The following is a 12,755-nucleotide window of genomic DNA, read 5'->3' on the forward strand; positions in this document are numbered from 1 at the left end:
TCTTAGAACTTAGGGTCCTTCTGGCTTCTAGCTTTGAGAGAAAATATGGAAGATACCAATACCACTTCAGGTTGCTGAAGGAAAAGACTCTGGGAAGAAGCCAACATGAGAAGAGCTGGTGGTCTTCATCATTTCCCTATTCCTAACTTGCTACACTAGAAACTTCAGGGAACTTCCCTTTGGGTGAGATCTAGGATTCTCTCTTTTGGTTGAGCTGAGTTACTGCACTCCCAATGGAAGAGTTCCTTCACTCTGTATTGTCTGGTGTATATGTATATGCATATGTATATGTATATGTATGACTTTTTCATGGGCAGCTAGTGGTACAGTGGATAGAGTACCAGGTCTGAAGTCAGAAAGACCTGAGTTCAAGTCCATCCTCAGATACTTACCAGTTATGTGACTCTGGGCAAGTCACTTAACCCTACTTGCCTCAGTTTCCTCACCTATAAAATAGGCTGGAGAAGGAAATGGTATCTCTTGCCAAGAAAACCCCAGATGGGTTCACGAAGAGTCAGATATGACTGAACAACAAAGAATACTTTCTCTAATTTCTTTTATTCCCCTATCAAATTGAGTAAATGGGTTTCTTTCATAATTGTTATGTGTGATTATTGTGCAATTGATATTTGGTAGATTTCTCCCCTGCCCTGCTCCCCCAATGAAATAGTGCTTAGAAGTTACATTAAACCTGAAAACCAGATCCCCTAGACTAATAATTTTTTTATAAATCCATTTATTTTCAGTTTTCAACATTCACTTCCATGAGATTTTGAGTTCCAAATTTTCTCCCCATCTCTCCCCTCCCCTCACCCCAAGTCGGCATGTAATTTGATATAGGTTCTACACATATATCCATATTAAACCTATTTTCACATTAGTCATATTGTTTTGTTGTTGTTGGCTTGTTTGTTTGCTTTTTTTGGAGGGGGGAAGGCAAGGCAGTTTCGGTTAAGTGATTTGCCCAAGGTCACACAGCTAGTTAAGTGTCAGGTGTTAGGCTGGATTTGAACTCAGGTCCTCCTGACTTCAGGGCTGGTGTTCTATTCACTGTGCTGCACCCCCCCCCCCCATTAGTCATATTGTAAAGAAGAATTAGAACCAATGGGAGAAACCATGAGAAAGAAGAAACCAAAAAAGGGGGGGGGAGAGGGAGAGAGAGAGAGAGAGAGAGAGAGAGAGAGAGAGAGAGAGAGAGAGAGCAAATAATATGCTTCCATCTGCATTCAGACTCTATAGTTTTGTTTTGGTTTTGGACAGCATTTTCCATAATGAGTCTTTTGGAGTCTTAAATCCTTGCATTGCTAAGAAGAGATGTCTATCAAAGTTTAGACTAATAACACTAAAAAGAGCAGACAGATATAATTCTAACCTTGTGCTTCTTCTAGCTAAGGAGAGCAGAGAGTGGCCAAACTTTTGGCTCCAACTTCTTGCTTCCCTTCCTGGCAAGAATCAATGGCTCCCTTGGAGAAGAGTGGAGGGAAAAGGGGCTAGAGATGTCTATTCTACCTCCCTTCAAGGCACAAAATGACACCCCTCCCCCATACCATATGTAAGAGACAGCCCTTATCACACCCGCTTGTTCTTTCTTCAATACAACACTCTTCTAACTCCATGCCTTTGCCTTAGCCGGTCCCTAAGTCTGCAATACTCTTCCTTCCCAACTCTGACTGAGAATTCATGGCTCCTTTCAAGTACCTTCCTGATGCAATACCTTCCATTTACTAGGTAGATTTATCTTGTATATTCTTATGTACATATTCACAGCTGTCTCTCGTATTAGAATGTAAGCTCCTATTTGTTAAGCACAGGGCTTAATGAAATGCTTGTTGACTGATTAATTTCTTCTCCCATTCATCCCTTTTCTCCACTCACAGGGTTACCTACCATCCTCATTAGCTTTTATCCAGACCACTGTAATAGACTAATTGGTCTCTTTGCTTTAAATTTTTCTCCTCTCCAGTCCATCCTTCGCACTAGAAACTAGAGGCCAAAATAATCTTCCTAAGACTTAATCATTTCACTTCAGTACTAAAAATCCCCATTGCCTCCAGGAGAATCTAAAAATATTTCAGCCTGGCATATTAGACCCTCAACAAGTAAACTTCTAGCTACGATTCCAACTTGGATTTATTCAGGAATAAAGCAACCAACAAGCATTTATTAGGTGTTTGCCAAGCGCCAAGTACTGTGCTAAACAATGGGTATAAAAAAGAAAGGAAGAAACAGTTCCCAAACTTAACGAGGTCGTGTTCTAATGGGGCATATATCAAGTAAATAACTGGAATATTTAAAATGCGTTGGGCGGGAAGGGGTGGGGGGGACGGAAGGGGTGGGATGAGGTGGGGTGGGGTTAAGAGTAAGGTGGATGGGCAAGGCCTCCGGCAGAAGGTGGCATTTGAACTAAGTCTTAAAGGAAGCCAGGGATTCTTGGAGGCTTAAATGAAGAGGAAGAGCATTCCCTAGGAGAAACGAATGGGTTTATGGAAGGCAACTGTTTCTCATAAAGGGAAACGGGATGGGGGGGAAAGAGGAGAAGAGAGAGAGGGAAGAGAGAAGGAGGCGTAAGGGAGGGAGGTAGAGAGAAACAGAGACACTAGAAGCCCCCCTCCTCTCCTCCCCAGCTCAAGCAGGCTGCCCAAGGGAAGGGGGAGGGGAACAGGAAGAAGGAGAAAAGCCACGTGACTGACACCTGCGCACAGAGTGAAGGCAAGCGTACGGATAACGCCGTCGCGTAGCCTTGTGGGATAAGTAGTTCTACAGCTCGGCTTGGCTGCTGGGCAGGGGGCCACTCCCCAACTACGTGTCCCAGAAGGCCGCGGGGCGACGCCGTAGCCGTCGTCGGAGAGCGGGGACGCGGGACGGAGAGACGGAGGTACTACGGGCGGGCGGAGAGACGGGTTGGGATCAGGGCCGAGGCCGTGGAGGAGGCGAGGTTTGGCCTGGTCTGGTTCTGCCGTTGAGAGGCGTGTAGCTGCAGTCCGCCCCGGGGGCTCTGGTGAGTCCGAAACTCGGTGGGAGAGTCCTGTCGGCGGCTTCCGGAAGCCCGCGGGCCCTCCGCGGCCTAACGGCCCCCGGCCCTTCCTCCTCAGAGCCAGGACGGATCCCGGCGCCCCGAGCACTGGAGCCCCGGCCTGTTGCTCTCCGGCCACCCTCCCCTCCCCCCAAGCCCCCTGGCCTGGGGCAGCCGTGGGCTCGTAGTGCTCCGGCCCGAGTCTTGGAGAACTGCCCATCTTTTGAGCTTCTAGAACCCCTATTCTCGGCTTGCTCCCTCCTGCTCCCCGCGTCTGGTGTCGACGCCGCCTTCCTTCTCTTCTCGGACTAGGTCTGGGCTGCTTCCCTTCCTTTGCTTAGTTTCTACCCCGCTTTCCTTCCCTCCTCCGCCTAAGGTGTAGGCTGCTTCCTTTACACCTCTATTCCTTCTAGGTTCTAGGCTCTCCACCCCCTCCCCAATAGGGTTTAGGCTGCTTTTCCCTCTTTTCCTCCTCCTAGGATCAGTTCTCTCTTTGTAGGTTCTAGGCTCTCTTTTTTTCCCTTATAGATTTTAGGCCGTTTTCTTTCTCCCTTTCTATGGTTTAAGCTGTTTCTCTTCTCTTCTTTCTCCTAGGGTCTAGGCTGCTTCCCTTGCCTCCTCCTCCTGAGGTCCAGGCTGCCTTGCCCCTTGGACTAAACTCATTTACACTCTTCTTTTCTCAATGACCTAAGCTGTTTCCCTTCAAACAATCAACAGGCGTTTATTAAGAGCCTACTATCTGGTAGTTAAACCCTGCCCTGCCTTACACGGGAAAGCAAAATGTACCCGTCCTCAAGAAGCTTATATTCTATGGGGCAAGGGGGAACAACATGTATGTATACAAAAGTAGGTACAAAGACAAAGTCGTTATGATTGGGATATGACTACGATATGACTAGGAGGCCCTAGCAGTTGAGTGATGGTTCAGAAGGGAACGCTTATTGGAGATAGTTTGAATTGTGCTTCCCCTAGTGGCTAGGTTTTCCACCCTCTCCTGACCCAGAGTTTGGACAGTTTTCCTCCCTCCAACCCTGCCACCTTCTCTCCTAGTCTTCTCTTTCAATATGAAGTATTTGGAGTTCATGTACTATTGCCTGCCTGCAGAGGAACCAAATTGTAGAATCTCTAATTTTTAGTGGGGTCCCCTACAATTAAAATCCACCTATATTGTCATCAAAACTGGACCATCTATTCTTTATACACTCCCTCCCCCCCATACCACCTGGCTCTAAGAAAACCTGCTCCTAACGTTAGATTCTGCAATTCTATCCTAGGAAGGAGTGTTTTCAGCCTGGTGCATGGACTTGCCTGAGCCTGTTTGCTTGGGAAGATGCTAGCTGGTGAAATTCTTAGATATTTCTACCTGTTCCCTGTTTATCCACTCAGAATCATAGGTTTTGGAATTCCAATCGGAGGTTACCATGAGGCCAAAGGTCTAGTTATTTTTTCAGGCAAGAAGGCAACTTCCTTGTGTTCTTATCTTCTGGTCTTTAGGGTGTAGGTGTTGAAAGATTTGGTGATTATAAATCTGAAAACTGATTTAAATTCAGACTTTAATTGTTGTACATTTACTTCAAATAACTATTCAGACCATATAGTTTTCTGATCAGCAGGTCAGCATCTTTCATTTTGTAGTTATCTTCTTCATCTCTTGGAGGAGGTAATAATCTAAGTTGAAGAAACCATTACCAATGCTTGAAAGTTGGTAACTACCAATGGGAGTTTAGTTCTTGCCATGTAAAGGGAAGGTTGCTAATTGCATTGAAGGGATCCTGTTGAGATTGTGGAAAGTTCTGTCAAATAGAAAAAAGTAAAATCATAACTAGGTTTCTCATGCTAACAAAATAGCCCATGGCGTGGGCTTAGATTGCAAAAGCATGCAGCATTCCACAGTTTCTGAATTCTTTTGATTGAGCTTGCTTTTCCATCTTTGGCCAAAGCTCTTCAGTTATGCTCTTGCCTAGAAAGCAGTGTGCTTTAGAGATATACTCAAGTGCAAAAATGGCTGCTGTCAGAGAGATTTCTTCAGTGGTTAAAAGGCAAGAAAGGTCTCTGCCAGGAAAGAATATGTGAGGAATGTTATACTTTACTAGAATTCTCTTTTATTTTACGTTTATTATCAGAATGAAGTCTCATTGTCAGCACCTGGAAAAGCCAAGGTAGTTGAAATCAATTTAAGAGGCTGCTTAAAATTTTTTATTTCTGTTATCTAAAAAAAATTTTTTTTTTCTCCTTTCAAATTGATTCAGCACCAGTACAAGATCTACAGCTTTGGAGACTGACATCTTCTGTCCATAAAACAGGTATAGTACAAGTAATAGCAGTTAAGATTTCTCCCCTCCTTCTAATATATATCTGCTCATTCTATTGGACAGTCTCTCCTGTTCATAGGTATATAAGATTCCTGTAGGTGGGAGAGTTAACTTTCTTGTATTGAAAGAAGTAGATTCAGAACTTTGTTCATTTTGGAGAAATTATATTGGATTGGTTGGGAATGGAGGTCTGTACACAGATAGTGGAGAGGCAAGGAGGGGGAGAGGGTTCCCTTCAAATTGGACTCTTCATCTTTAATGAGTGATTTCTTCAACTCTGGAAATAAAAGAAGGCCTTTTTGTTGTGATTGCCTTTTGTCCAAATCGAGTGGAAGATGTGTTAATGCAAATACATGCAAAGATTTATTCAACTTAGCTTATTTTTTACAGGCCTCAGATATTGTTTAGACCTGGAAATGTAGTAGTTTTGTACCCTGTAAGTAGTATTTACCCCTTACTTAACCAGTAGAGTAAGTGGCAGGAATGCCTTCTTTTTCCAAACGTTGTCTTTCTAGTCTTTCAGGGAAAATTCTGATTTCTTAGGAACTGCCTAGATCTGTACAGTGTATCACAAAATGGTAACAGTAGTAAACATATAGTGCTTTACAGTTGACAGTATTTTCCTTATGACAACTATTTGAGGTAGATTGGGTGAGTACCATTAATCTCAATCCATAGATGAGAAAATAGGCTCTTGGGAATGATAGGACATGCTAAGGGTCATATGACTATTGAGTAGCAGATTAAGACTTGAACCAAGGTTGCCTGACTCCCAGGTCCAGTACTTTTCTCACATATGTTGTATCCCATCATCTTCTAGTTTGTTACTGTCCAAGAGTTATCTCTCCAGTGAGTTTGGTAGTTGAAAGATGTGTGAAATCAAGAACTTGCTAGATGTACCTTTCCCTTTTCTGTCACATTTATTTGCTAGTCACAGCAGGAACATAGGAATGTGTCAGCATGAGATTAGTACGATTCTTTTAATAAAGAACAATACTAAGGTCATATTAATTAACCTTTTATACCAGATTTCTAAGTGCTACATTACGTCAGGGCTCAATGTTTTGTTCAGAGATAGATGCTATCTGTATGCATTTTCTTTATCAGATAGACCCTTGAAAGTGCAATAACTCCAATATGCAGTTTAGTGCTAGATAATACAGCACCTCTAATGCCATATGAATCATTTCACTGTCAACTTTCTGGCCTTTTGTGTCTTGTATTTTTGTTTCTTCTAGAAAACATACTTTTTGGAATTTTGAAGGGCAGCAGAGCTGAGAAGGAAAAGAGTTTACATTTAATTGTCAACTGGTTTGTCTCCAAACTGAAAGGATAATAGGACCAGTAGGGTGTTCTGATTGATGCCCTTACTCCTTTTCTGTATGCATGTTTTTCCTTTGTTGCCTTGAGGGCAGCTATAGTCAGCTTCTGAAGGTAGCAGAACAAGCAAAGAGAAGTCTCTGAATATCTGATTTTAAGATGTTTAACTTTGTTTAGAGCCTATAATGCAAAGTTGCTTTCCAAATGTATGTGCCTGCATCTTTTGAAGTTCCTTGAGCCACCATTTCTTTACCTTTAAGACTTTAGTTCTTTGTAGTGTTCATAATTCAGTTTTCCTATGAGCATTCATTTTCATTTTGTGGAAATTTAAAGTAAACCTCAGCCTGGTAGCTCGCAGTATAAAAGCTGGTCTCTCTCCTTGGACTTCTATGGATTTCTCAGTTACTGGAAATTAACTGTTCTAGGATGTTCCAGGAAAATGAAGTTTCTTAAGCTGTGGAGTTCTAGTAACCTAAACTTCTTTCAAGAATACCCTATAATAGAGGTTCCCCACCTCTTTTTGTGTATGAATATCTCTTTACCTTTGAAATAGTTAATGGTACCTTACATGATAGTGGTTGTACTGTTAGCATCATTTCATTGAAGATATGACCAAAAAAAATTACAAGTGCAGTAATGCTTTTAAATGAACTTTATTAACTATAGCATCAGCCTAGATTTTGAGAAATGAGACTGTATCTATACATGTGTAACACACACGTAGAGAAACAGAGACCTTCAAGCCGCAGAAAGTCTGTTGTCTTAGTCTACTGAGTTATGATGTCTAGACTCAGAAGGATACAACAGATGTAACTTAGCAGTAAATTGACACCCAACTAAGTAAGGACACAGTAGAAGAACACCTAGCACCTTTTGTTGAGTTCATACCATATGGCCCAGAGGCCACCTTTGGGTGCAGAAAGCCATCGTCAGTTGCATTTTGTAGACAATGACGGAAGTATCTCTGGACTAGAGAAGAGCAGATGTCTTCATTTTCAGGAAAGGGGGAAAAGAATGTAGTCTTCAAATTAAAGGCCATTATGTTTGATTTATTTTATATTGACTTAGATTATTAAAGGGATAACTAGTGAACCTTTCTAGAAAAAGAAGCCGTCATCACAAAGAGCCACTGTGGTTTCATTATTTTCTAAACTGGCAGTTCAGGGGAATGCTGTAGATCTGATTTAGTAAGATTTTAGGAGAATATATGATAATGTTTCTTATATTTTTCTTGTATTCAAGATGGAGAGATGTATGCTAGACAAGCCCATGTTTAGTTTGATTTGGAGATGCCTGAATGGCCAATCAAAGAGTTATAATGGGGGTGGCTAGGTGGCACAGTGAATAGAGCACCGGCCCTGGAGTTGAGGACCTGAATTGAAATCTGGCCTCAGACACTTGACACAATTACTAGTCGTGTGACTTTGGGCAAGTCGCTTAACCTCAATTGCCCTCCAAAAAGCCAAAAAAAAAAAAGAGTTATAATGATTTGTTTTCATTTTGGAAGATGGTCTTTAATGGAGTCCCCAATCATTTGTCTTTTACCCTGTACTATTTGACATTTTTAGTAATGACTTGATGTGCTTAATCAAACTGACAGATAATGTTAATTTGGAAGGGATAGGTGACATACTAGATGATAAGATAAAAATAAATCTTGACAGGCCAGAACTCTGGGCTAAATCTAATAAGAAATTTTAATATGGATTTATATATAGATAGTCAATATGAAGATAGATACGTACACACATAGTGTGTGTGTGTGTGTGTGTGTGTGTGTGTGTGTGTGTGTGAATAAATTATCTTTATTGGCCTGAGATGGAGAAGCATGGCTAGAAGACAGTTTTCTGCAAAATAACTTAGGGTTTCAGTGAACTTAAAGCTCAGTATGAGTCAACAGTGTGAAATAGTTGCCAAGAAAGCTAATGCTTTTGGGCGGCTAGGTGACGCAGTGAATAGAACACCGGCCCTGGAGTCAGGAGGACCCGAGTTCAAATATGACCTCAGACACTTAACACAAAAACTAGCCGTGTGACTTTGGGCAAGTCACTTAACCCCAATTGCCCTCCAAAAATAATTTTAAAAAAGGCTAATGCTCTGTTAGTCTGCTTTAAAAGAAGTATAGCTTTTGGAGAATAAGGATGTGAAATCCCATTGTACTAAGTTTTGGTTAGACCATATATAGAGTATAATTTTCAGTTCTGAGTATTGTATTTTAGCAAGGATATTGAGAATGCCTTAAGAAGGTCATCCAGGATTGTGAAGGGGTCTTAATTCATGCTCATGAGAAGCAGCTGAAGGAATTGGGAACATTTTAGTGTTGGAGAAGTGATCCTGCTGCAGCCAGTTGCCCTAGTTTGTGTCTGCTCTCCACACTTGGAGTGGGGTTCATGTGGCAGAAGGGGCAGCATTCAAAGTTTTTCACAACCCCGGCCTACACCTATGTCTTCTTATTCCACACATGCTCTATGATCTAATGACCGACCTTTTTGCTGTTTTTTGCATAAAACACTCATCTCCAAATTTCAAGCATTTTCATTGACAGTCTTCTATATCTGGAATTTTCTCCCTCATCTCTGCCTCCTGGCTTCCTTCAAGGCTCAGCTCAGCTCCTACCTTCTGCGAAAATCCATTCGTGCTCTTCCACATGCTAGTGCATTTCCTCTGTTGATTATTTCTTTAATTTGTCCTATAGATAATCTTGTTTGTACATAGTTGTTTGCCTCTTGTTCTCCTCCCCTCCCAACCCCCCCATTTTAGCAGGGACTGCATTACATTTCTTCATATCCCCAGTGACTGGCACATAGTGGACATTTAATAAATCTTTATTGCCTTTGTGGGGAGGGGCTGCCAGGTAAATTCAATAAAGGAAACATTTATTAAGTACTTATTATGTGCCAGATACTGTTCTAAGTGCTGGGTATACAAATAAGAAAAAGACAGCCCTTGCCCACAATTTAAAGTGGGAAGACAGCACATGAGGGGTTACACATGAGAGGCATTGTGTTCCTTGGAGTTGAGACCAAGTAGGGCTACAGATAGAAAGCTGAGAGTGAGCTGCTAAGTCCACATTCTGCCCTCTCTAAAGAAAGACTTTGGATGGAGCTGAGTGCTTTCTCTTTCAGCCCTCCAATCAGAGGAGAGGAAGCTGAGGGGTATGGAAAGGTGCTGAGTATATCCAAGGTCGAGTTAAACAGCATGGTGAAGAGGGTTAAGGTTTGATTTGCCTGATCCCAGAGGGCAGAACTATAAATTGTTGAACATTGAAATTTTATGTAAGGAATAACTGCCTGAAAATTAGAACTTCACAAAAGTAGCATGGGCTGCCTTTAGGGGTTATGAGCTCTCATCCTTTGGATGTGCTGCAGATGACATTCTTTTGTGACCTTTGAACTGAGATGTTTTCCAACTTTGAAATACTGTCATTCTGGTGGTAGTTTCTGATTCTAATAGTTGATCATTTGTTTAGGACTAACATGATCCATATGAAAACTGGGAGGAAGGAGGAGAGGAGAGCTGAAAGGAAAGATTTGGAGCCCAGTAATCATCCTGACTGGAACTGGGGCAAGAAACACAGATCTTCAAGGCATACATAGCACTGAGTGGATATCTTGGGAGTTTTAGAGAACAGTTTAGAGAAAAATGAGAAATAGCTATAGAAGTAAGACAGAGCAGAGTGCTAAGGGAGTCTTAAGTGAATATATGTTAGACTTTGAAAAGATTGTTATTGTTTGTTCTCAAAGAGGACCATGACATTAGGAAAATGATGCCATGACTTTCAAGTGAATTGGATTTAAGTGAAGGAGGGCTGTGCAAAGTTACCAGCCTCACTTTCTCCTCTGGAGTCATCTGAGTCCAGTAGCCAGATATAGAACAGGATGATTGAAGATGGCCCCTACCTTGAAAAGAAATATAATCAGGAAGCTAGATAATGGCTTCACTTGGAGGACTAGTATTTTATCAAAGCTATGTCAGTCTGCTTGTAAAAAGACCATTTAAACCACCCTCCTTGTGCTTTTGGCATGTTCCAGAGTATTTATAATTAGAAGGGGTGACCATTTGCTTTGATGTAGCTAGGTCAGGGGTGGGAGCCTGTGGCTTTGAGGTGACATGTGGCCCTCTAGGTCCTCAAGTGCAGCCCTTTGACTGAATCCAAACCTTCAAGTGCTGTAGAAATGCTACTGATGATGCCTATGTCCTCACCCTGGGAAACAGTTCCACTTCTCTCTGTCTCTCTTTTCATTTGGGTTCATGTTTTAGTTTGCATCGTATTTGTTTTGTCCTTTCTTCTGGCTCTCTCTGACAGAAGCATACATTAAACATTTGTTGAATGGCATTGTTTTCTGCATTTGCCTTTGTTGTCATGACCTTTAGAGTATTTCTTTTGCTCTTTTTGTGCTGTTGCCTGTAGGGCCTTGGAGGCAGTGGGGTCACTGCCAGATAGTGCCATCTGGGCTAACTGAACTTAGCTTTATTGACCTGGGGATGCTTAGCATAGCATTGACATTGCTGCACAACATGGCATACCTATATCAAAGAAGACACTGTGCTTTATGAGCAAAGCAGAATTGCAGGAGCTCAAAATAAACATGACGTGTGAATTTAGAGACATTCCTATTCCAAATGTTTAGATGAACTATTTGTGCCTGACCTATGGTAGAACCCATATTGGTCTGATCAGCCACAGTCTGACACACTGTACCTTGACCCCAACATAGTGATGTCATTTTGGTTGTCTTTGAGAAAGGACAACAACACACACACACACACGTATGAATTCATGCCATGTTGATCATATTTTAGGTAATAGACTCATACCATCTTAGACGTCATCTAGCCTCTTCAGTCAGTAGGTGTTTGTTGAATTAGTAAGCTCCTTCTATGTGCCAAGAACTGCAAGGTACCGGGGGTTCAGGGGCAAAGAAAAATCTTCTACCCTCAAGAAGCTTAGATTCTAGAGAGACCTGTACACATCTAACTACGTACAAAACATTCACAATTACAACAGTTCTGGTGGAGGAAATCCTGTCAGCTCAGGCATCAGGAAAGGCCTCATGAAGTAGATGGTGTATTAGTTGAGCTATGAAGGAAACTAAAACTTTTTTTTGGAGGAGGGAAGGCAGGGCCATTGGGGTTAAGTGACTTGCCCAAGGTAAGTGTTAAGTGTCTGGGATCAGATTTGAACTCAGGTCCTCCTGACTCCAGAGCCGGTGCTCTATTCACTGTGTCACCTAGTCACCCTGAAACTAAGACTTAGAAGAGGGGGAGGGGAGGACCATTCAGGCATAGAGGACAGCTTGTGCAGAGGTACACAGATAGGTGAAGGAGTATTGTGTGTGAGGAGCAGCAAGAGCACCAGCTTGACTGAGCCATTGAATGGATAAAGAGGAGTAAGCAGTGTATGATGATGCTGGAAAAGTGTATTGGAGCCATATTGTGAACATTTCAGATGTCAAGTTTCTTTTTGACTCTAGAGGTAGTAGGGAGCCCTTGGAACTTACAGTGTAAGGCCATAATGTGGTCATTCATGTACTTTAGGAAAGTCACTGTGGTGTCATCTGTGTGGGTGACATAGGAATTTGCTCTGTGATAGGATTTCTTAGCCTGGAATCCTTTTTAAAACATATTTTGACCACTGTATTTCAGTATAATTGGTTTCCTTTGTAATCCTATGTATTTTTTTGCATTTATTATTTTTGCATTCTGACCAGGGATACATGGACAACAACAAAGTATCAACTTAAAACAAAGTTTTAAGTATTTCTGCTCTGTGATCCTTTGCCAAGTAATCATCCAACTTGTCAGAACATGTTAAGTGATAAAAAATTCAAAAAAAAATCTAGTTCCACTTTTGTAAATGTCTAATTGTCAGATAAAGTTCTTATTATGCAGAACTGAAAATCACAGTGCCATCCCCAACTCCACCTATCCTTTTTAACTTCCACTCTTTGGTGTTAATTCTGCTCCCTGGAGGTACAAAAAAATCTAGCATGTCTTCTATTCTACAGCCCATTAATTAGTCTAGATGGCCACCATGTCCATCGTGAATCTTCTCTTCCCTGAGAATGGCCTTAACATTTCCATTACTGGTTTCAAATCAGTTTTTCAAT

General features: G+C 41.8%; 1 protein-coding gene across 7 annotated transcripts in view; it reads left to right on the forward strand.

The window, feature by feature from the left end:
* The first annotated feature begins 2,728 nt into the window (after positions 1-2,728).
* Positions 2,729-12,755, forward strand: part of THRAP3 (thyroid hormone receptor associated protein 3) — a 90,960-nt gene continuing 80,933 nt past the window's right edge. For 3 of the 7 annotated variants that reach the window (XM_069067940.1, XM_069067948.1, XM_069067941.1), the window contains exons 1-2: positions 2,808-2,998; positions 5,263-5,316. The gene's annotated coding sequence lies outside the window, so the exon portion shown is untranslated. Of the gene's footprint in view, positions 2,999-5,262; positions 5,317-12,755 lie in introns of all 7 variants that reach the window. The other 4 variants (XM_069067942.1, XM_069067945.1, XM_069067943.1 and 1 more) reach the window with 2 other exon arrangements.

This window comes from Petaurus breviceps, unplaced genomic scaffold (genome assembly GCF_028583685.1).
Source record: "Petaurus breviceps papuanus isolate PSGF00001 unplaced genomic scaffold, PetGlider_PUasm1.0 90760, whole genome shotgun sequence".
Lineage (NCBI taxonomy): Eukaryota > Metazoa > Chordata > Mammalia > Diprotodontia > Petauridae > Petaurus > Petaurus breviceps.